A 23,465-nucleotide genomic window follows, 5' to 3' on the forward strand; every position below is an offset into this window, starting at 1 on the left:
CGGGCGCCCTACTTACTGAGCCATACGCACTGCCCGTATTGTTTCAATTTCTATCTCTCTATTTTCTTGTCTTTTTGTACTGGGTAGGTTCTGAATAAAATTTTGGATCAAAATGGAAAGTTTACATCCATGCCTTGTTCTCAATCTTAAGAAAAAAAGTCAGCATTTTACCATGTAATGTTTTCATGTACTATCATTGACTGTTTTTTTTTTGTTGTTGTTTGTTTGTTTTTGTTTTTTTACTAGGGTAATGTTGCCTGGTAAAGGGAGTTCTTTGAAAAATCTTCTTTGAAAAATATCTGTTCAGGTTATTTTCCTACTTTTTAATGGTATATATATTTTTTTCTTGTTGAGTTTGAGTTCTTTGTAGATTCTGGATATTAATACTTTGTGAATACATATTTTGCCCTTTTTTTCTATTCTGTACAATGTGTATTTAATCTGATGATTATTTCTTTTGTTGTGCTGGAGCTTTTTATAATAGTTTATTTAAGTTCTATTTATTTATTTTTGTTTCTGTTGCATTTTGTTTTAGGGTCTTGGTTATAAATTCTTTACCTTGGTCAGTATCCAGAAAAGTTTTTCCTAGATTTTCTTCTAGAATTTTCATGTTTTCAGGCCTTACCATTAAGTCTTTAATTCATTTTGAGTTATTTTTTTTTCATTGTATGAGATAATTCTGTCTGTGACTATCCAATTTTCCCAGCACCATTTATTGAACAGTGCTAAAGTGACATTGTTATATTTATGAAATGTTCCTACTTATTCTTGATTCTGAAATTATTTTGTTTTTGTCTTTGTTTAGCAGGCCTGTGCTAGGTTTGAACCCACCAGCCCTACTGCACAGGGCTGGCGCCCAGCCAAAAAGGGTGTGCTTTCTTTTATTGGGTAAAATCAATTTTCTTGATGTTAACAGAATCATTCCATCTTTCTTATGATTAATGTTTCCCTGGTATGTAATTTTTCCTTTGTTTTTAACATTGACCATGACATTTAAAATAGATTCTTTGTTGACAGCATTGAGTTCGTTATTTTTTTAATACAGGTTGATACGACAGGTTTTAAAATTAGATGTTTGGGCCATATTCCTTTAGTAATTTATTTGAAGTTGTGTTGATAGAGGTGGGTTTAAATTTACTGTCTTGTGTTTTCTATGTTCATTTTTTTCCTACTGCTCTTTTCTCTCTTTTGAATTAAACTTCTCTAATATTCATTTTAGATCAATAATAGGTTTATTAGTCATACTACATATCTTTACTGTACTTTTGTATGGTTGCTCTAAGATTTAAAATTTTCTTCTAACTTTGCACTGTTTACTCACAAGTAATATTAGGTAGCATCATTTATTCTCGTTCATAATGCAAAATCTTATAAAAAGAAACTTCCAGTTTCCTGCTCCTTCCTTTTGTATTTATAACCCCATAGAAGTTAAATAAAATCAATTGATAATCAATTTACAAATACCCTGTTTATAAAGCACCAATATTTTAAATTAAAATGGAAGTAAACCTTTTTTATATGTGACCACATATGGCCTCATACATATTTCTGGCACACTTTCATTCTGCTGAGAATACCCCAATTTTCATTATCAGCACTTTTTTTTTTTGAAAAAGATCCTATAACATTTTTAGAGTAATGAATTTGCTGAAGTGAAATTCTGAACATTTTTACTTGTTCTAAAACAGTACTTATTCAAACTATAGCTATTTGAGTAGTTATATAACTCTAGGCTAGTAGTTCTCTCTTTCAGAACATATGAAATGTCCCTCTATTTTCTTCTGTCTTGTATAATTTTTGAAGGAAAATCTGTTACTGTCTCATCAGTGTTGCTCTTTATGTCATATGTCCTTTCTTTATGGCTGATTTTAAGATGTCCCCAACTTGAGTTTTCTCATATTTGATTATGATATGTTTTGATATGCTTTTATTTTATGTGAACGTTAATTAAGTCCTTTGTATCTGTGTATTTATGAATTACATCAAATTTAGAACGTTTTGGCGACTGTTTTTTATCCAAATTCTTCTTTTTAGATTCCAATTAAATGTATTTTAAATCACTTGAAATTGTCCTGTAAGTCACTACACATTAAGAAAATGATAAATGCTTGAGGTGATCGATACCTCAATATTCTTGAATGCTTTGTACACATTGTATGTCTGTATCAAAATATCACTGTACCCCATAAATATATATAACTGTCATTTTGCATAATAATGAATAATAAAAAAGAATTTAAACTTTTTTTCTTGAGTTTTATTTTAGATAGCATATATTGCTGTTTTCAAGTTTGCTGATTTCCCCCCCCTGCAATGTTCTGTTATTAATTTTAGACAGTAAATTTTTGTTTCTGATGGTAATTTTCATGTCTAAAACTTCTATTTACTTTTTGTACCTTCAATTTCTGTCCTCACGAGATGCACGTTTTCTTTCCCATACTGAAACACAGTTATCATAGTAGGCATCCTAACAGACGTCTATGGTAATTTCATCATTTCTGTCATTTCTGAATCTGTTCCTATTAAATTATCTTTCTCATGTGTATGAGTTAAATTTCCTCTTTCTTGACACACATATTAGTTTTAATTGGATGCTGGACATTACAAATTTTGTGTTATTGAGTTATTGGTTTTGTACTCTTCTTTTTAAAACAAGTGACCTTTCGTATCCTTTTAAAAGGTTAACAAATTATTTGTTCATCAGTTTGGTCATTTGAATCTTATTTTTAACTTTTGTTAAGGGTGAGTCTCGAGTAATCCTTACACTGGAGATAGTTGAATGCTCCAATAAGGTGTATCCTGAGAAACCAACCAACAAAATCTCTCTACTCTTGCTGGTGGATAAATAAATAAATTCTAGTTATATATGGTCTCCAGGGTCTATTTCTCTGAAAGTTCACTGGCTGCTTTTCCTCTGATCTCATAGTGTTCAACCCACATACCTTTCTCTCATGGAACAATAATTCCATGGAGCTCTATGCAGATCCCTGTCTAACTCCCTTTAATCTAAAACTTAAACCTGCAACATCCAGCTACTGCGCGTTACCTGACATCTGATGTCCATCTACTCAACTCATTTCAACCAGCGTGCTCTGCAATGTGGCTTTGCTTCCCAGGAGTAAGTGAAGGGATTTTAGATCTTCCTCTATGGTCTTTCTCTTAGACATCACATTCTTGCATTGGTTGCTATCTAATACATGAAAACCACTATTTCATAAATTCTGTCTAGTTTTCTGCTTGTTTAAGGTGGGACAGTAAGTTCACTTTCTGTTCTGGCTGGAAGTGAAAGATCCTGGTATTCTCATTGTATATTGTTACCTTTTAAAAATTTTCCTAATCCTTACTGTATTGTAAAATTCTACAGCAGTTTATTTTTTTCATTTCTTGCATTTTTTTCAATTTCTTTAAACCTCTTTTCTTTAGGTAAGTCTTTTACTAAAATACATTAGTCTGTTGTTTTTTTTTAAAGACAAATATTCCTTTCTGCTTTTGTGGGATGTGTTAGTAGTAAAGATGTATCTATGTTATGATTTTATATCATATTCTATGTTTATAATTAATAAAGAAGAGATTACAATTATATCTTGTATATTTATTCATATTTGTATAGTCCTGGTCAGAGGCGTGACGTGGGGTTGCCACCCACTGGGTCATTCAGTCCTGAAATAGTTTCTTATTAACTTTACCATGTTCTCTGCCTTGTTGTTCCCTTCTTGCCTCATATTTCCATGTTTTATTTCAGACATCAGCAGACAAATTACCTAATATGATACTGTGTCTTACAAGTGATAGACCTTTAGTTCGTATTTGATTCATCTCATTTTATCTCACATTGATCAGCAGCAGGAGAGTTCATTTTCTCTTCTGTTTGCTTCTCTGTCCAACTCACAATCATCCAGTTTATCTGATTTAAATTTTCAGACTGACAAGGACAACCAATGATGCCACTATTCAGTGGACTAGTAGGACAAAATGTACCGTATTGCTTACTTCATTTTTACTTGCCAGAAACTTTTCAGTCAGCTAATTATTCAGTTTTTCTGTGGCTTAAATCTGTCCTTTTGTTCTGAATAAGAAGATCATTGGTTGATAACTGGCTTCAACAGGTGTTTGCTTTCATTCAAAGAAGTCCATCCCCTGTGAGATTTAGAGCAGTAAATACAAATTTCTGTGTCCTTTCTCATTCTCTTCACGTAGTTTCAAGAACTTTGTTTTGGGGGTCTGTGGTTGTGGGAATCTCTCTCTCTCTCTCTTTTTCTCTCTCTGCTCTATACACACGCACACACACACACACCCCACACAAAGGGTACCAAAAATGTATATGCATTTTAAGAAAGGAAAAAACCATGTTAAAATAGTAATGCTTCAATGTATACTTACAGAATTTATTATCTTGTATGTTGTATCTCTTGGGATTGTAGAAGTCAAACATGGCTTGAGTATTGCAATTTTAACACAGAATTTCTCTTTCTTAAAATGAGTATACAGTTTTTGTCATCCTCTGTATGTGTGTGCGTGTGTGTACATATGCACATATACATCAATACATGGAGATATAGATTTTCTATAGATGGAAATATGCTGGCATTGTTGTTGTCCTTGCTGTTTGCATCTTCGGGTTCTTTCTTTTGATCCTTTGTGTGTCTAACTATTCTACACCAAGACAAATGTGAGATTATAGGTTTGCACCACATGCTGCAGCATCCATGGGCATTACAAATGTTTTGAGGCTCACAAAAATCAAGACACGAAATCTGTGCAGATAGAAACAAATGAAACTTAGTAAGTTGAAGCTTGCATGGGTGAAAATGACACTGTCAACTGTGTTTCTTGGAAGTGAGATAATGGGCCATAACACAGTCTATCTCAAAACTTTCATAGTGACCCATGTATATAACAAATGAGAAAAGTCAAACTAGCTACAGATTATTTTTATGACTTACTTGACCTTTATGAAGGTAATCATTTCTCATTTTCCTAGATTGTAAGACTCATGTAGAAATTGAAGTTTTCCTTTTTTGGTTTTGAGAAATTATCTTAATGAGATTAACACCTACTTTCAGGTGGATGGTTTGTTTATGTATACAGGTGTAAGAGAAGGAGATGGGAGATCAAAACTGCTTTTGCTCTATCAGGAGAGACTTTAATGGCGCTGCCTTCAAGGCCTTGTACCAAGCCTTCACAGGTTTGGTATCTACTCTGATATTTTTTAAGACATGACAAAATTGCATTACCTGTTGTATACTGAAACTTTTTCATCTCCTGAGCATTTATTAATCATACTATCCCTGGCCAGAACAAATGAGTTCCTTGGAGCCTTTACTCTTGGGATCTCTCAAAAGAATATTATATTAGTCATGGGTCATTTAACTGTCAGAGTCTCAGGATTATTTATTAACAAACAAAATATCCCCATGCTCTGGTTGTGAGGATATGTCCTGGTCTAAGTGGTATTCACGTCCAAGGACCTTATGTCTTTGTTATTTCAGAAAGTTCACAGTTAGCCACCTTGGTGACATGATAGCATATATCTAAAATAATAGATCACCTAGACTTTTTAGAAATAGTAGGAGAATCATTTATTTTTCCATTGCGTCTATATCTTTGATCCCCACAGAAGAAAAATAATCTCTAGAACAGTCTCCAGATGGAGTTTTTATAATGCAGTTTATTAGGCAAACCATGAGATCAAAGGCATAGGATGTACAAAGTACTAATTCTAGTAATGTATAGCCATATAATATTAAGGACTCTGAGGGGCAAAGGGAGGAAATTTGAAAGCGTTATTTGCTAGTGGTTGAGCTCTCTTCCAATTTTGTTTCAATATATTTCAATATGATATACATATCTCAAGCAATTGTGTTTTAATGTATTCCATTTCAATATTTTCACATTACTATCAATATTGAGTTTAGAGTGAATACTACTTAAATGACCTTTTATTAGTTTTCCGTAATCAAAGGCAACTTATGGGTATATATTGGGTGATAAATGGTTATAATATGGTCTACAAATATTTTCAGTCTTGGCAATATAAAGTATAAGTGTAGAAGTTTTAGTGGAAGAAGAAAAAGGAAGAAGGAGAGATGGAGAGAAAACATCTTTTATAGGAGAGTCCAGAAATTCCTGACTGAAGTGAATGGAACAAAAATACAGCTCCAAGGATATAATTTAAGTTGAAAAGATAACCAAAATAAGAACTTAAAGTATATTTTTATATAAAATAATTAATTCAAAATGTAGTGAAATAAAGTTCATCCCTTTGGCAATAGAGAATTAGTTGTATTATTGTAAATTGATGATTCAAGGTATATATGTGAAATTATATATATATATAAAGTTAAACAAAGACATTATTTAAAATTGGTAACTCAAAACACATATGCATACATTTTTAAAGTTATGGGAACAATTGTTGAAGAAAGCAAACCAAAGGAATTACATGACTTTTGTCTCTGGGGTGGGATTTTTCATAATAAATTCTATGAGGGTTTGTTTTTAGCTTGTTAACATGTTATTTTAATAGAACTTGTAAAGAAATCGAAACTATAATTTTTTACATTCCTCAAAATTAATGTTGCTGTTTTTAAAGTTGTCATTTTAAGTTCCATATGAAGATGGAAAGACATAGAATTCCTTCTTTCTAGACTAAGTAAACACATACACATTATAAACTCATCAAAACTTCTACCAAAATAGACTTTAAATGTAAAGTGACCAAGTAGGTGATTTTGTCAACATTTCTCACCATGTGGGGAGAACAAATATTTTTAAAATTTGGAAACAAAGTATAATAAAGTCATTTTTGTTGCCAACATGTCAGCTTGTCATTCCGTAACTCAGGTTAAAAGAATAAATTCATTCATTAAGAAACCCTCCCAAGTTTTCACTGTTCACCTTATTTTGGAACTTTTTGTATCTTTTTTGGTTTCATGAGCACATTTTTTAAATGCAGGTTTAAAAGTGTTTAATTCTGGTCTCATGGCTGCTAATGTAAAAGTTAGAAATCAGAAGTAGGAAAATAGTAACAAAATACATTTTTAGCATTTCATGAATCCAATGACCTCCTTAAGAGGGAAACCACAGGAACTAAGTGGCTCACTGTCTGAAACATGTCTCATTTATCATGACTGACAGTTTGACTAAATGGAAACAGTGTGGGCTTGGGGTTTAAGTGACATGAGTGCGAACACTGGTTGTAACATCTGTATTGCTACCTAGTGATGTCATCATGAAGATTAAAAGAGGTAGTTTTTAAAAATATGGTTGGTTCAGTGTCACACAGATGGTTCCAGATTATACTAGTTCTCAACCAAATACAAAGCAGTGTGTAGTAAAATTATCCAGTTCTATGAGTAATTCTTATTCAAATACTGAAAAAAAAATTGTATACACTAATAGACATCATCTTTTAGAAAATGGCAGACACATTAATATTTTTGCCATAATGCAAAAAAAATTATGAAAAATGTTCATTATGAGTCAACAAAATCAGTATGAAAGAAAAATTACCATTGTTTTTTTTAATCTTTTTCTACAATATAGTTTAATGTGAATGAGAATAGGATATCTTTCTGGATATAATTTATAGCTTCTATAAGAAAATTCATTTACCCACATTTATGAAAAGAAAATATTAAAATAGTCTTTTTTTCAATTTGATATTCAGAATGAATGCTGTTTTGTTTGTGCTTCACTTTATTTAAAGAAAAACATCTAAAGGCACATTTAAGAAAATAATAGATTATTTTAACTTGAAGATGTTGCACTGAATTTAGCTTGATGGAAAGATAGGTATCCATTTGGGGAGGTACATATTTGATAGTGAGCGTGAGGCATCTGAAATAAAGTCAGATAGAAGTAGATGTACAGAATAAGGAATCTACAGCTTCAAATAGCATCTTACGGCTCACGGAATCAGAAAGTGAAAAGACACTAAAGGATGAAGTGTTAGCAATTCAGGAGAATCAGAAAAGTTAGGGTTAGAGAAACATTATGTGGAATTTTCCCAAGTAAGTAGATAAGGCTACGAATGAGTGGTTCAAGAGCCCAAAAGTGAAACAAAGGCCATGGTTATAGATAGTCACTTACCTCTTAGATAAAGTTCTACCAGGGCTTCAGCAAGTGATAATTGAAGCTGCAGAACTTAATTCAGGAACTTAATTTCAGAATGAAAAACCATTCTATTAATGAGTTGTCCTTCTTGGAAAGACCAAGCTTAAAAACAAAAGAAAATGTAAGTCATTTTGAATGACACACATGGACACTATATCATCCATTTTTCATACAATAAGACCAGTGAAAATCTGTTGCAGCAAACATGGGGTTGTTGATGGGATTTCCTTAATCTAGTTCCTCGTTATTGAATCTACTTTACAGTCATTCTGTGTTAAGCATGAATTCTTGGAAAAGTTTCTCAGTTTGGATACTGTCATCAATTAAGAGAGTAATGTATAACCACACGTACTCACTGAGTTTGTAATTTTGGCATTAGCAGAGTGGTGGCAAAACTCAGCGATGATCAGGGTCATGAAGAAGGGCTGCATCAGTAGTTTCTATAAACCAGAAAATCTAGAAGTGCCATTTATTCTGCCGCCTGGGTAATATACCACTTCAGAGATGAGCTGAAAGACAGCACAGCAGTAAATAACATTGTGTATGCCATCTGTGCTTTTGAAAGCAGGGCTAGACATGTATTTATAACAGGTTCATGCTAGAATTTTGGTGACAAAATAAGTCAATACAAATTTTCTGTTTATTTTCCATTGTTTATCAGACGAAATTTAACAAATACGTGTTTCACCTCTGGCATGTGATATGCCACATGGTGACATAGTACAGTAGCTGAAAGTTGTGGATAGCTTGTTAAACTGGAACCTTGACCTACTTATAATTCTAGCTTCAGTTTTGGATAGGTTATTTTTTGATCTTTTTCTTTTCATCATTCTGTCTCCCACCATACTTGTCTAAACCACCCTATCTCTCACCCACCTTAAAGGTTAAGACTTGCAGTTTCCATTGGCAGAAAATCGGTTCCATTGTTCTGTTTGGTTAGCTTTATAATTATGCCGTATCTGCTGTAGCAAAGGAGCCCAAGACGCTCAGACTTCCATGATCCTTAGCATCAGCTTTCCCCAATGAGATAAAGTCTTTTTTTCCCTCAGTATCCATATCAGCCTCTCAAAAATAACTAGTTTATCCTCTTTTGCTACTTTATTAACTTCAGGACAAACATAGTGTTGGGAAGTGTGGCTAGCCTGAGTCCCTCACTCCAGCTATAAGGAGTGGAGTTAGCTCTGTGTACTTCAGTTAGATCAGAAATGAGGTACAAAAGAGATGGAGGGTGAAGAAAAGAATACTCAACCTGTGTTGTATGAAAGGAGAGAAGATTAGCACTCCCCTGGACAAGGCTGGAAGAGGCCCTCCGCCTGACAACACGCATACAGTTAAGGCATTGCCACCTACTTCGTGGCATCTAACCATTGTTTTTTTTTTTAGTTGGCCAAGGTAACTTAACCAACTTACATTTCAATAAAATTATTAAAACGCAAAAAAAAAAAAAAAAAGAATACTCACCATACCTAAGTCACTGTAGTAGTCTTCATACTCATGACTTTCCATTAATTTTTTTTTCTCCCTAATCACTTCCCAAGAAAAGGACATTTCTTGAAGTCATATGACAATCACCTCAAAATTAAAAAAAAAAATAACCAAAGACAATATGATCATATTCCGCCCGTATCTGAAGTTTTTCAGTGGCTGCCTATTTGCCTAAAATGAAATGAAATACCCTGAATGTGTTTACACAGCTTTTACAGAGTAGCTGCTCTCTCTTAGAGTTTCTGTGACTGACTTCATGGCTGTGCTTCCCATTCAGCCGTGCAGGTCTTTTTTCTGTGTTGTCATCGTCTACGATACATGTTACTGTCTCCTTTTAGAAACGCTCTACCCATCTCATTCTTTCATCACCGTGTTTACTCCCCACTTCCCTCCTCCCCACCCCACTCCTTACCTCAGTCCACACTCACTGATTTTCAGGTCTTAGAATAAAAGTCACTTTCCTTGGGAAGTCCTTTCTTGCTGTCTTATGTTCTTCAGATACCTGTATCCACAGTGCCTTCCCTTTCTTCTTCATAACACTCAGGGACTTCTTGTCATTGTTTTCTAAATGCCCATCACTATTTCCTTTGCCAAATTATTATTATTATAATCTCATAATATCGGGAATCATGTCTAGTCCCTCCCACTGCAATAGTGTCAGTCTCCAGCATGGTGTTTGGTATGGATCAGGACACAAAAAAATATTTTTTGCATAAAAAATATGAATCAATTAAATTTATTTTTTTTTCTTGTAGTTTTTGGTCGGGGCTGGGTTTGAACCCACCACCTCCGGCATATGGGGCCAGCACCCTACTTCTTGAGACATAGGCACCACCAATTTTAATTTCTTATTGTCCACATGATAGTCCAGTCTCTCCCAAAGACATTTTTAATTCTTTGCATGTAGCTCTAGTTCTGTTACGTATCAAGGCAATGAATTCCAACTATTTCAATGCCTTTACTTTGGCTCTTTTCTCTAAAATACAAATTCTACTATTATAGCTACTCATTGTGTACCCAGAGCTGTCTATTCTGAGTCAGTTGTATTTCGCATGTTAAATACATGCACAGGTTCCATTCTTGAGTTACACTTGGGATGTTGATATTATTATTCTGAATAATTAATTTCAGTTTTTGACTGAGGACTATGAATTCTGACTTTAAATAACTTGATTATGGTCTCACAGCTAAAAGGGATTCAAATGAGACAAGCAATCTGTCGTACTTCAAAACCTGAATGTGTTCCAACAGCCCACTATCTGCCTTAGCAGGTCCTTTCCCTGGTTCAAGGATTCTTTATTTTGATCTGAATTAGACCTGGGAGCAGTATTTGTGATTTATATAATTGAATTTGATTCTTTTAAAAAATACATTTCATAAAAATTTCTGTTTTGCCCATCAGATGAGTGAGGGTAAGGAAGAAAGCATAGTTCTTACCATTGAGGAGTCTCTGATCGTCTTAGGCCACGTGGGCTGTTGTGACTAAAATGTTATCACCTGGGGACCTTGTAAATACCAAACATTTATTTCTCACAGTTCTAGAGGCTGGAAAGTCCAAGATCAAGACACCAGAAGATTTGATGTCTAGTGAAGGCCTATTGGTTCATAGATGTGACCTTTTCACTTTGTACTTGCATGGTTGAAGGGGCAGGTGGCTTGGTGGGATTGCAAACTAATACAATCACTGTGGAAAGAAGTATGCAGAATTCTTAAAGAACTAAAAGTTGGCCTTCCATTTGATCCCCAAACCCCATTGCTAGGTATTTGAAATTTTTTAAATGGGTATTAATCCTGTTCACCATGGCTGACTCCAGGCTATAATCAACCTCCAAAGGCTCCACTTACAATTCTAGTGTTTTGGGCGGCCAAGGCAGGAGGATCACTTGAGGTCAGGAGTTTGAGACCAACCTGAGCAAGACTGAGACTGTGTATCTACAAAACATAGAAAAGTTAGCCAGATGCAGTGGTGCACACATGTAGTTCTAGTGACTTGGGAAGCTGAGGCAGGAGGATTATTTGTAACAAGGAGTGTGAGGTTGAAGGTGCTATCATGAACAACCACACTCTATCCCAGGCAACAGAGTGAGACTCTCTCTCCACAACAAAAAAACCAAGAACATAAACAGCAAAACAAAAAACAAAGACTCTACTTCCAAATACTATCACTTTGGCCACTTGGTTTCAACATATGAATTTGTGGTGGTCGGGACACTAACATTCAGGCCATAGCAATGACATATTAGGGCATGGTTGATGAGGGATAGATAAACAGAAACTAAGGGGAGATGCATAGTGCTGCGTTACTAGATAATCAGTGCTAACCGAGCTTGGAGAAGGGGAGGGAGCAGTGATCACAGTGGGCAAAGAAGAAGAGCTCCGACCGAGTCTGCCAACAGTTATGATTTGGGGGAAAGAGGCAAAAAAGACTTCAGGTTGCTTCACTATTTCATACACAGTAAGGTACTTACAGACCTAAACTATGGTACGATACTAACAATAAACCACAGGATACTCCAGCAAGCTTGGTAAGTATACATAGGTACGTGAAAAGGTGACAATATTTAGGAACTCTAGCTACAATGTCTTAAATTGGAGAGAGAGCAGAGCCAGAAGCTGGGAGCCTATGTAAATTATTTGGGCATGAGGTCTGTGGTCCTGGAAGAGGTCAGTGTTGCTATGTCTTGTGGACCTGCAGACATTGTGACTGATTAGAGATGGAAATAAAGAATAAGATGGGGTGAAAAAAGATGTTTGAAAAATTGTTTGAGTTTAAACTGTATAGAAATAGAATGAACAGAAATGTGGATGGTGGATGATGAAACCCGGCTAAGCACAAGGTGGTAAACTCAAATGCTTAGCAGAGACAGAGGAGCAGAAGGAAGATGTAAGCAGGCTGGGGGAGGAGGGAAGAGGATGGAGGGAAGAGAGACCTGCTACTGTACAGCTCCAGCCATTGGAGGATCAAAGGTACTAGGCCAGCTGATTTGCCAAAAGAAATTGAAAATTCAGAAATATGCTCACTTGAAATATTGACAAATCATTCATTTTCTAAACGAAGGTTAACACTGTATAGTACAAATATAATATTTCCATATGTTTCATGTAAGCTTTGGGGTTACACCAGCTAATGATGTCTGGCACGGGGAACAAAGGCCTTTCTTGAGGATGCTGTGGCACTGCTATTAATTCAGTGGTTTACAGGCATGGCTCTTAATGGGACTCAGTGAGTTCCTATTTCACAACTCAAGAAAACAAGAACAAAGGAAAACAAAACCATTTACATGCTTTTTTCTTTTCCTTTGATGCTCTAAAATGTATTGCAGTTTTGAGTGGTTTTCTAGGTCTTTGTATACAATCTCAAATGGACTGTATCATACAACCTAAGATACTGAGTTATCTATTCTTTTTGTATTTTTGGCACAAATTCAGTAACAGCTTGATACATGTGTCTTGCATTGATCTGCTGTATACATTTAGTGTGCTGTTTTTAATTGTCTGAAAATGCATATCCATGGTACGTAGGGGATGCTGTTTTTTAGAAATATTTAATTAGAGAAAATGATAGCATCCCCTTTGGGAAAGATCTACCAATTAAACAATCATTTATTTCATAGAAAATATTAAAAGACCACCTGGTTTTCATGTTGAAATAGATTCTGGCTTTGCTGTATTCATGGTAAATCAGAGGGACATACATTTGAGGAAGAAACAAGATGGCCTTACGGTCATGTCTTTGAATATCCTGTTTTCTGCCCCATGGTAAGACCACATTTAAAAATAATGGTATCATTGTCTATTCTTATTAGATGCTCTGGAATACTTTACACTGCCTTTGGGTGTAGCTTCAGCTCAGCAGCAATAATTATGCCAGTAGCAGGGTTTCTTAATCTTTCCCATCAAGACATGCAAGGTTGCAGAGAAGAACGCATATTCCCGAAAGTGTCTTTGCAGTTGCATCACTAAACTTGTGATGTTTATCACTCTATTCTAAATGACTTCATCATTAGTGGACTATTGTCTAAAATTATTTATGATCAAAATTATAATGCTTTCTACCTGTCTGAAGGGTATAGAGAGAGACGTTTTCTGGTAGTCAGAACAGGGAGACAAAATTCTCAGGTTCAATTTTCTCTCTACTACTTTACCATCTCGGACAAACAGCCTATATGATTAGGAATAAAATAGAATGTTCTCCAGTGGGTTTCCCCCTCTCAGAAAGTGCGAAAACGAGGAGTCCTTACCACATAGTCACTATTGTCCTGAAGCTTCCGTGTAATGTCTAATGCAAAACTTAGCATCCTGCTTAGCATAATACAGAACCCCTTATCAGAATCAGGCAGTATTTCATATGCATTTCAGGTGATGGAAACTTCATCATGTATCATGCGCTGTGTCTTGGAAATCCCTATTATCTGTCTTGGTATCACATTAAGAATTCTGATGACTGTTAGTATACGGATTCAAATTTTATCATGGTTTTACTGATTAATGAATAAATCACAGTAATCGCTGAGGAGAAGTGTTCAGAGTGTCATGTGCCAAAGGAAAGGATAAAACAATATTTTTAGGTTACTGCCCTAAATTTCATTAAGAATATTTTCCTATTGAGGGTACTGTCACTCTTAGACACAAACTAGAATGGTTTTTGAGGAAACAGCTTTTTTTCTTGGCCAAAGAAAATCCCAGTCCAAATATTTTCCTCAGTAGGAAATTAAATCAGATTACCAATTGTGATATTTTTTAAGATGCGAATTAAAACACTCAAATTATACTACCATAAATCTCCCCCAAATGGATTCATGTTATTTTCAATGATTTCATGCTGATGAGGGGTGAAGCTAAGTGTAATCGTGTTTAAAAAATGGTTTGGGAACAAGTATTACATGAAATCCCACTCCTTTCTGACAGTTAGTGATTTTCTTTTGAAGGAAATGCTTTTTAATTGCTTCATAACGTGATGAACTTGTTTTACAAACAAAGGAAGACAGAGCACAACAAACAATAATTTGTGCTCCAAGGTTCCTTTGAAGACTTGTAAATTTCTTTTTTCTCCCCTGATGACTTAACATGAGTCATGTTCACTAACACAATTGACAGAATTCCTTCCTCCATAGTGCTGGTGTTTATTTTGACCTGACTACAGCTCAAAAGCCAATACGTTTCCAACAAACTCAAACAAGCCAAATTATTCAAACATTTGCAGGCCACTTCAATTTTCTACTCTCTATGTTAGCAACAGCAACTTACCTTGTATAAAAACAAAAAACTGAGATGGAAAAGGAAAACACAACTGATTCTGTTATCTAGATGAGATCTTTCCAACATTATCATTTATTTTCCCAAATATTCAAATGATGATGATAAAGCGATGATGCTTGGAGGAATGCTCAATATTCCAATAAAGGCCTGGCCTTTCCTTCATTATTTGACTGATATGATAATATTGAACCAATAAAACAATATCACAAAAATACAAGGCCCAGATGTCTATTCCAGTCAGAGCAGTCAAATGCAAGTTTATAATTAATGGGTTAGATGGGTCAGGAGAAGTAAAGATTCACTAATAAAAGGCCCTTGTTGTTCTATTCACAACCCTGCACTTGTCAAAGACACACAGACGTACAAACTAACCTGTGTAAGCCGAGGCCTTGGAACTGGTAAAGTGACAGAGAGTGATACGTGGGTAAGAGCTCTGCAGCTGTGTCTGCAGAACCAAGGCGCAGTATGCAAGGAGGGCTCGTATCATCCTGAGATTATTTCCTTCTCTTTTTTCCCTCTGTCGCTTATCATGCAAACATTTCTGTGCTGAATTTCTCTATCTATATGCTACTAATTTTATTGGCTTATGAGTTCTTCATCCAACCTGTTCAATTTCGACAGTTAGTGGCTTGAGCCGGGAATCTGGATGCTCATTATTTCTATATTCTTAACTTGTAAAGCTACAAAGTATGTACTCTTTATCTAAAAGAGTAACTGGACAGGCCAAGTTTAAATCTCATCACTGCTGTAGTGGTATTGAATCAGCCCCAATTTAATCAATTTCTCTAAACTTCAGCTTTGTCACCAGTAGCAAAAAAATAGTATCGTCGAATGCCTTGTGGTGCAGAAGGTGTGTGTGTGTTGGTGGGGGGGGTGTAGTAGGTGGTGTCCTTCACAGTGCCAGGCATATTCTTTAAAATAATCTTCGTTAAGTGGGATGAAATTGATTTATATGTTACTTTAACAGATTTATAGATACCAGCCTTTGCTTAATCTAAAAATCATAATAGCTGATCCTAGAGAAGATGAACTATAAATAATACATAGATATTGGTCCATTTATTACTTTAAGTTTAAATTTAAATATATATATATGTTTACATTTTAAATTTCTACATCTGTTTTATTGACGTACTTTTTATTTAAAGGAATAAATGTAAAGGTTAAAGTTCCATATCTCTGATATTGATTGTTTTTATTAGATATGTGTGTGTAAAGTATCAAATTATCTATGCTTATGTTCATGGAGTTTCAAAATGTCTGAGGTATTCAAGATTTATTTAATCAAAATGTATCTCTTGGGTGGCACCTATGGCTCAAAGGAGTATCTCTTGGGTGGCACCAGCCCCATATATCGGAGGTGGCAGGTTCAAACCCAGCCCGGGCCAAAAACTGTAAAAAAAATGTATCTCTTAAAGTGACCTATGATTTTTTGTAAAGTCATTTTCTTTTCTTTTCTTCCTTTGATCATCTTATTCTTTTGATTTTTTTTTTTTTTTTTGAGACAGAGTTTCACTATGTCACCCTCAGTAGAGTGCCGTGGGGTCACAGCTCATAGAAACCTTAAACTCTTGGGCTTAAGCAATTCTCTTGCCTTAGCCTTCCAAGTAGCTGGGACTACAAGTGCCTGCCACAATGCCGGACTATTTTTGTTGCTGTTGTTGCATTTGTCATTGTTGTTTAGCTGGCCCAGGCTGGGATCAAACATGCCAGCTTCAGTGCATATGGCCAGCACTGTAACCACTGTGCTACAGGCACCGAGGCATCATTTTCATTTTTTAACTGTTATAAAATATTGTCAACATATCTATTTGTGCTGTGCCAGTGGAAATTTATTGATTTCAAAGAGAAATGAATTATGTGTGAATTTTGGAAAACTTTTCTACCCCAGAATCTATTGCCTGACTGCAGAGGTTCTTTTGTTGATATGAATGGCCAGGGAAACAGAGATTCCCTATGCTATTACTACTCTATTCTATTCTACTGTATTACCTAGTTCACTTGTACATATGAGACTTGAATTATTTTGTTAATGCAAATTATTTTTGAGTCTGCTCATCTTGAGTCTTCATAATGTTGAAAACATTTTGCTGTGTTTGGGGAGAAAAGATTTTTTTTTTCATGATTAGTTCTTTTTCTCTTTAAAATTAAGAGACTAAAATACCTCGGGGGGGGGGTGGTGGAGATAAAAGGAGTCAGGCAGAAGAAGGAAAAAGAAGAAAAAAATAAAGATAAGGTAAAGGAGAAGAGGAAAGAGGATGAGAGAGGCAAGAAGAGAAAAGAACCAGCACTTGTGGTTACAATTGCATTAAAAATATTTCTTCTTGAAATATCCAGAATACAATTGATCCAAAAAATATCCTTGTGATGTAATCAGTTAGACCTGGTCATCTGCTTCTACCCGATGTAATGAAATATTCTGAATACTTCTGTCACGAGAAAAAAATCTAGCTCTATTCCAGTGGCACCAATTTAGAAACCACTACTCAAAGGTCGTAATTATGAAAGGTACTAACCATCTAACTATGAGTTTCCAGTGATTAAGCGGTTTCACAAAGCTCTCAGAACTGTAATTATGCCGAAGAAGGAAAGTGTGAAGCAGTCAGTCACAGGCCATAGAGAGCAGATTTCCATCATTGCTAAATGGGCTTTTCTCACTCATTAGATATTGGTCTTTAACTAAAGTATCTCACAGACAAAGGCTGGGGCACTCATCTACAGTTGCATATAAAGGATCCATAGAATCAAGGAAAAAACTATATTTACAGCATGATGTCAGCTGATCAAATCACAATTGCATTAAACGTACGGAGAAAAGCCAAGTCATGATAATTATCAGAACTTGGACATTATTCAGATAGTATCTGGGACATGGACTCATATTATAAAAAATGTCAAAGATTGCAAACCAATAGGAATGTAAATATGAGTAAAACTTAAGTAAAAATTTATGATTGTTTAAAGCAGTCTTGAGTACATGTCTATATTTGATTTTTATTGTAGTTCTGATAAATTAACCAGGAAAGTATTATGGTAACCTTTTTTTTTTTCTTTTACAAGATAAGATAAAAACGCAAAGAGGCTGAATTAAACAGATCTGCAGCAGTAAACAAAGGATTAAAACAGGCCCTCTTGAATCTCTTTAAATATTCTCTTTTAGGTTTTTTGTTGTTGTTGCTGATACATAATACATATGCATATTTGAATACAGGTACATATTTATGGGGTATACGTGATATTTTGAGACATGCACATAATCATCTAATCAGGGTTTTTGGACATTGATTACTTCAAACATTATTTCTTCATGTTAGGAATCTCCAAAATCTTCATTTCTAGCTATTTTGAAATATAAAATGAATTATTGTTAATTATGGCCACTCTATTGTGTTTTTATAAATATAACACAGTTAAACCTGTTCTAATTATTCTCTGCATACTCTCCCTTTACAGGAGTTCTATTTCCTGGTCCCCCTGTGTAGAAACTGGAGGTTCTATTGAGGTTTTAGCCATAGAGAGGCTGTGCCACTCTGGGGAAAACATCAAAAAATAGAAAAATGGAAAACTCTTCTTCGTGACAATATCTTCTCCAGCTTTTGCCTCCTTTCTGAAATCTGAAATCTGTAAAACTAAAAAAACAAAAAACTCAACTATACAAATACTCTGAAAAGTAAATTTTATTTGTAATAAAATGTACAGTACTTGTGCAGTTGAGTTTTTTTAATTTTTTATTTTTACAGATATTTTAGTTGTAATCAACAGAAGGGGTGGGGTAGAGCAGACTTGTCACTATAGCATACTAGTGTCAAGTTAATATGGTAACATAATCATAAAGAAACTTGGAAACATAGAGAAATCACAGGAATAGATGCAGTGTCCCCACATTCCAATTATAATATTTCTTTCTTCATCTATTACTGAAGACCTCTCAATCCTGAAAGTTTTAGCTCTTTTCAACTGTTTGGGTCTTTGTTTTGTGATGTTTTACTTTGGCCATCTCTTTGTCAGCTCAAAGCTTAACATCCAGGTTCCCTTGTAAACAGTCTTAGGCCTGATGCTTTGTTTATGCTAATTACATAATTCCATCAACTCTCCTACTTTTTGATTATTGCTTTCTCATATTCCAATGATTGACTGATCTTTCCCTCCTGCCCAAATCCTCACCCATGAATCAAAATGTAGACTAATCATATCTTCTTGCTTATCTCATAATTACCACAAAATCAACATATCCAAAATGGAAACTCCTTCCCAACTTTTATTAATATGCAGCTGACAGACAGGTGCGGATGTAAGCCATACCTGTAGAAGTCCAATTCTGGTTATAACTAAAATGAGTTTTGAAACAGTAAGCCGTAATCAAGTGAAGAACACTCGTAAGTGTTAATCAAATAAAGATAGTATGAAATTCCACGGTGGATCCCTGAAAATTCATGGAAGTTGGTGTCATTAAAATACAATGTAGCAAAAGGCCATCAATAGCACTAATAATTTGCTTAGTCCTCAAAACTAGAAATAAGCAAATAGTGCCATAGTCTTCTATTGCTCACTCTCCATCTGCAGACAAACATAGCATTATGTTCTCTAAGCATTCTCTAGTTTATCTTTTCTCTCCATTCTATGCCAATTATCCCTCCCACCAGCATCTAGTCTAAATGAAAGTAATGACCACTTTTTACAGCTTCCCCATACATGTGTATCTAGTCTTTGTTGCTCTTAAATTCAGCCTCTAAGCTTGTGTTAGTGTGTCCTGTCTAAAATACAAATCTGACCCCGGGTCTTCTCAGTCAATATTCTCAATTGTTACACCTCTGCCAAATGGAAGACAGTTCTCTCTGATTTTAACCAATTAGCCTCCCTACTCATCTATTTCCACTCCTTTTCCCTCACTTTGTGTTTACTAATGCCAACCCATATGCATTTTCCTGGATTCACCATAGAGTTTCATATTATCGTGTCTTCATGTGATTAACTCTTACTAATGTTTCAAACTTTTCCTAAGAGTCTATTGAGATAGATGTCCTCAAGCAAGGCTTAATTTCTTCCTTTGTCTACAGTGCTTTCATCCTTGCCTATGCTAAAGTCCCTGATCTATAGGTGAAAGGCCTATATGCCTCTAGACAAAAAAGCTGTTTGAGAGAGCAGTGAAAAGACTTTGTGCAGGCATACTTGTGAGAAACTGAGGCAGAATCCCATATGGCCGGGTTGCTTGTGGGCTTAAAACCCTCCTGACCTAAGGTCGACCTGGTTGGTTGCGGGCCTAAAACTCCCCTGACTTAAAGCCCACATGGGACTAGACGTTTGCACACAAATTTCTGTATGTCTTAGAAGTTTCTTTATGCCTTGTTTTAAAGATCGAAGTAACTGCCTCCAAATGGCAAGGTCAGTAGGACAGATTTTCAAACCCTCTCTTTCCTCCATAGCCTCAGGCTTCATCAGATAAGAACAAAAGAAGTAATGGCTAACAACATGGTCTCCATTAAGTTATGTTAAACCAGGTTATGTTGAAAGGGTGATACTAAAAGATGTATGTTGGGTGGATTATCAAATTACTAGGGAGGAGCTACTCAGGAGGTAGTTACTCACAAGATGTTTAAATGGATTGATGAAGTTATTGGTGTCCAATGCGCATGTGCAGAATGAAGTCATTGATATCCAATGCGCACGGTGCAGAGGGATTGAATATTAATGAGGTCATTGATGTATAGGGCGCATGTACAAAATTGACTATATAAACCAACAGTAAATAAAGAAAGCTTGCCATTTTGCCTGAGCAAGCAAATGGTCACCTTTATTTAAAATATAATTTCAATAAGCATGCTTATTCTCCATGACATTGCTTTTCTGTGAGACCCTAACGGCAACACTGATCTATATTCACTGACTCAAAAACTTGAATCTATAATCCAAGACCTTTCAATAAATCATACATCTCAATATTGAAGTTCCTAACTGGATATCTCCACTTAGATATCTTTCCTAAGGGAATCTCTTAGGCAGCACAGATTCAGTGTAACCAGCATGGACTTGGTCCCACTGCTGATGGTCTTCCAGTGTTTCCCATGTGGTGAGTGTTATCACTATGTCTCCACTTATACCAGCTAAATAATTCAGAATTTCTCTTTTCATTTTCCTCTCCTTCTTTCTTCAAAAGCAACCCAACACCGTTTTCTATACACTTCATCTCCAATATATTTCTGGATTCATTTCTGTTTCTTTAAAAGCTGCCATCATCTATGATATGGGCCAAGGGTCCTCTTCATCCACGTTTTTCTTTATTCAATTCATCTTCTAGGTTGTAGCCAGAATGGTACTTAGAAAGCTAAAAATCTGATGTATCAATGTTCTGTTCCTAATATTTCAATGGTATTTCATTATTTTTATTTATTTATTTATTTATTTATTTTTTGGTATCTCATTACTTTTAAAGACAAATGTTCTTACCAGGGCATGTGAAACATAGCCAGCCCTTTACAGCTCCAGCCTCATCTTTGAAGGCCCTGGGGGTTTTCAATATGTTGTGTGGTATTTTTTACTTTCCCTTCTCAAGAGATATATATACATATATATAAAATTTATAAACACTACTCTATTAAGATACAAAGCAAATTATTTCCTCAAAAGTAATTTGAGCATCTATGATATGGCCAAATCTTTATGTACAAAAGAAATGTCATTGCAATTCTTTCATCATGACCATCAGAATTTAAGAAATTCCAATAGAAAAAGGAAAGAAGTAGGGGTAGTTGAATTTCAAGTGAGTATAAGATAATGACTTAGTATGTGAGAGGCTGACTTGAACTGGTAACCACATGCTGTCACAACAAGATGTGGGATCATTTCAAATATACCTAATAGCATGTTCTCATTTTCTTCAATTAAAAATCTTTCTTTTGACGATGTTACACCCTTAAGAATGGTTTGAGTGATTTTACATTGATTATTATTGTTATTGATCATGGATATGCAGAAATTCTCCTGTTATAACATTGTGATTTTCAGTTTTCCTTTTTTAGGAATGTATTTGGGTTGTGAAGAGAGGTATGAATGTAATTTATCTTAAAACAATATTTATTCCCAAAATTCAGATTTTAAATGTTTTTCACAAAATCTAAACATGTTGCATTTGTTTGAACTCCTTCAAAGATGTTTGCAGCCTAAGACTCTTGCATGAATATTAAAATTTTCAGTCTAAGAGTATATAATTGTTTTAAAGATTATAGCTATTAAATATTAATTACACAATTTAACTCATTAGTGACATTAAATTTACTCATTGAGAGTGCAATACTAAAATAAGTTAATTTAGTTTTTCAACAAGCTGAAAGGGGAACTTTTTTTAAGGGCAAATAAACCTTGTGAAATAGTCCTTGTACAAAATTTTATCGAGATAAGAAAGTTAAAATGTTTTGGATGAGCTAAAAATAGAATTAGCCTCACGATGGCAGAGAAATATAAGATCACATGTTAAAAAATAAAATCTCTTATCTATTAAATTATTGATTATTTAAATATTTGCCATGACAATACTATGTGAAAAAATTTGTATAGGGTGCCAAAGATGCAAAGAAAAAAAGAGGAATTCCTGCTTCCTAGAGCTAATAAGTGAAACAAGAAAAAAGCAATTACAAGAAAAGTGGCAAGCATTATAAACAAGTTAAGGGAAATACATTTGGAAACCATAAAGGAAAGAACAATGCCTCAAACCCATACTCTCAGCAAGCTTTTCTGTAGACTAAATAACACAGCATGTATGTATATCTACGGCCAATTTTAAAAACATATACATACCTATTTAATTTAAAATATTAATAATCATTGAATGACATTTTCATTTGAAATTTCTGAGTAAGAGTATACAAAAATTAATGACCGTCATAAGAGTGAGTCTATAATATGCATAAATATATATAATATATTTAATAACAATAGCCATAATAAAATAAATTTGAAATCAATCATTGTGTCTCTTAAACTCTTTTCTAGAAATTCAAGTAGTTTAAATGGGAATAAGTAACCCAGAGGTAGCGTGTAGGTTTTAGCTATGATGATTGACTGCTAAAGATTGTCTAAAATGCAATAGTAACAAGGATACTAAATATGTCCGAGTTGAATGGAAAGAATGTAGTTATTGATTATCTATATGTAATATGGGCACAAGAAAGAAGAGTATTGACACATGGTGTATGCCTTCCCTGGAATAGGCTAACCGTCTAAGATGTTACAAGACTCACCTCAAGATCAGGGAAACTGATGAAATATAGCACATTGAAATTAAATGCTCTTGGAAGAAACAAAGTATGAACAGTCATTCAAAGATAAGCTTCTCCAATAGAGCATTCTTTTCAGATTGGAGGCATCTCCAAGCTTCCCTTCTATTGACAGGAAGGAAGGAAATTGTTGGAGTAACAACACAAAGGGACAGGGGAGCCCTACTGTGGACCAACTCCACTCACATCTCATTTATGTTCAGACAGAAAGTTGTAAAGAGAAACAAACAAACAAATAGAACGTAAGTGGTATTGCTTTATGTTTGGAAGGGGTTGATTGCCATCAGTCATTCTTTAGGGAAAAGCAATTATAGAACTGGACAGCTTTTTACCAGG

The 23,465-nt window shown here is 34.8% G+C and overlaps 1 non-coding gene across 1 annotated transcript; it reads left to right on the forward strand.

The window, feature by feature from the left end:
* Positions 1–9,366: 9,366 nt before the first annotated feature.
* LOC111725284 lies at positions 9,367–9,491 on the forward strand. The gene has a single exon (XR_002773381.1). It is a non-coding gene; the product is annotated as a U6atac minor spliceosomal RNA (small nuclear RNA).
* Positions 9,492–23,465: the final 13,974 nt, after the last annotated feature.

This window comes from Otolemur garnettii, unplaced genomic scaffold (genome assembly GCF_000181295.1).
Source record: "Otolemur garnettii isolate 467f Iridium unplaced genomic scaffold, OtoGar3 scaffold00035, whole genome shotgun sequence".
NCBI lineage: Eukaryota > Metazoa > Chordata > Mammalia > Primates > Galagidae > Otolemur > Otolemur garnettii.